Consider the following 2583-nt stretch of genomic DNA (forward strand, 5'->3'; position numbering starts at 1 on the left):
GAGCATCCGCCTGTGGACTGAGGGTCAGGGGTTCAATTCCAGTCCAGGGCACATGCCCAGGTTATGGGCTCAATCTCCAGTGTGGGGTGTGCAGCAGGCAGCCAATTAACTCTCTCTCTCTTCCTCTCTGAAATCAATAAAATATATTTTAAAAAATAAAGCAATGTAACATCACAACACTCAACCATGTGCTACACTCCAGGAAATACAGGTATCTACCAGTGAGCATCATGGTCACAACAGTGGTGGTTTACTTGTTTGTCCTTAAAACTTCATTTTTTTTTCCTACAGGATTTTATGTAAATTATTATAGGCCCAGAACATAAACTTTGTGCACTGGGTGGGTGTCCTTCAGCCCAGCCTGCCCTTTGGGGGATATCAGACTGCCATTTTAGGCCCAATTCCACTGGCAGTCGGACATCCCTCTCACAATCTTGGCTGCTGGCTCCTAACCACTTGCCTGCCTGCCTGCCTGCCTGATTACCCCTAACTGCTCTGCCTGCTGGCCTAATCACCCCCAACTGCCCTCTGCTGGTCAATTTGGTCTGACTGGTCGGTTTCTATGCCAGTCAGCATCAAAAGCTCCATCTCTTAGGCAGCCATTGGCTCCTCGCAGCTCACCCAGATTTGGTTCTGATTGGTCAGTTTCTATGTCAGTCAGCATCAAAAGCTCTGCCTCCTAGGCAGCAATTGGCTCCTCACAATTGACCCAGATTTGGTTCTTTTTTTGGGGTGGAGTGGCGGTGAAGGGAAGGGTGGGTTGTTTAAGTGGTTATTACAGGAGTCAAACCACATAAGTGGTGTAGACCCTGGGAATGCTACCTTTCGCTGTTGATCACAAAGCCCCCACGGCTGGTCCTGGTGAGCCCCAAGGTCAGAAATGAAACTGAAAGGCCTTGGTCACATGCTGCTTCCAGGCGTGCAGGCTGGGCAGCAGGGAGGAGATGTTCATGATGTGCCAGATCTCTCCATTGGACACCACCGAGGTCCAGTAGGACAGTAGCTGCATGCCTGCCTCTGCCAGGAGCCCAGTCATGGTAGGCAGCATGGCAGGGTTGGAGGGCTGAGCTTGGATCAGGATCAGGGGCAGACCCCTGTGGAGAGGCACTACTGGTCTGAAGGCAGCTCCGTTGAGTGCCTGCAGCACAGGTGTGGTGCCCTGGATAGCACCTGCCAGGGCCACACTCAGGAGGCCTTCCCTACATCCTTGCTTTCCTGGTACAGTGGGGTTATGGGAGGTGGTTACATCGAAGCCAGCCTCCTTCACGAGCAGCTTGGCATTCACCAAGTTCACATACACATGATTAGCAGCATCTTTGAGGAGGCCAACAATGACTGTGGGGCTCCGGCAGTTCCTGGCATTCTTCAGGGATAAGCCCTGCTTTACCACCTGAATAGTCCCTTTTGGGGACCCTGCCAAGGCTCGCATCAGAGTCTCCAGAGCTTCTGCCAGACTGATCCAAGGTTTGGTGTGTGGAGAGAAGCTGCTGGTAATGGCCTGTGTATTCATTTTCCCACAAGGGCTCTCTCCTTCACCATGTCCACAAACTGGACAGCAATCTCCTCCCTGCAGTGGCTCTGGGCTTCCTTGGTGCTGGCGCTAAGGTGTAGGCAGCTGGTGATGTTCTCATGGTCCACCAAGGCATGGTCCAGAGACTGCTCCTCCGTGAACATGTCCAGTCCTGTGCCTGCACACTGCCCCAATTGCAGGGCTCAGAGCAGTGTGCCCTCATTCACGATCCCTCCATGGGCATAGTTCACCACATGCACACCCTTCCTGCACAGGGAGAAGGTGATATAGTTTAGCAGGCCTGTCAAGGAGGGCAGGGGAGAGGTGTGCACAGTGATGAAGTGACAGAGGGGCCAGATCTCCTCACAGAGGTGCCAGATCTCACAGAGGGGTCACATCTCCTCCAGTTGATTGCTGAAGAAGGCCGAGACCTCTGGTGAGATGATGGGGTCGTATCCTACAGTCTTCATTCAGAAGGATGGCCACCTCTCTTCCAATCCTCCCCAGGCCAAGAATTCCCAGGGCCTTTCCATTCAACTCGGTTTCCATGAACTTCTTTTGGTCCCATTTGCCATCCTTCATTGAAGCCCTTGCCTGGGGAATCTGCCTGACACATGATCATCCCACAGGTGAGCTCTGCTGGTGGCCGATTGGAGCATAAGGCCTTCACAGTCCTGCAGCTCGGCTATCAGCTCCTCTTTGCTCAGGTTCTGCTTCTCCACCACCTGCAGCCCTCCATCTTGCTGGATCTTCTGGCAGCAAGGGTCCAGGCTGTCACTGATGAGAACTTTCTGTAGATCTGCAAAGGCCATTCCTGGAGCCGTCCTTAGGATTGACCACTCTCTAGGCCCCCAGATTTTGTTCTGATTGGTCAGTTTCTATGCCAGTCAGCATCTCTGGGCCTATCAACAGGGCCTGATAAAAAAAAGGTGGGGTTGATCAGCAGCTCTGGTGGAGTGCTGGAGAGAAATGGAGGCACGGCTGCTGGCCACACTGTGAGAGAAAGAGAAAGGCAAGTGTTGGTCAAAAGCTGCCACAGAGGAACAGATCAGTCCCTGCTTCTCTCTTCAGGC

The 2583-nt window shown here is 52.9% G+C and overlaps 1 pseudogene across 1 annotated transcript; it reads right to left on the reverse strand.

The window, feature by feature from the left end:
- Window positions 1-874: 874 nt before the first annotated feature.
- LOC311630020 (D-3-phosphoglycerate dehydrogenase-like) lies at window positions 875-2341 on the reverse strand (annotated as a pseudogene). The gene has a single exon. The product of its transcript is annotated as a D-3-phosphoglycerate dehydrogenase-like (transcript).
- Window positions 2342-2583: the final 242 nt, after the last annotated feature.

This window comes from Pipistrellus hanaki (assembly GCF_964339955.1).
Source record: "Pipistrellus hanaki genome assembly, chromosome: 1".
Lineage (NCBI taxonomy): Eukaryota > Metazoa > Chordata > Mammalia > Chiroptera > Vespertilionidae > Pipistrellus > Pipistrellus hanaki.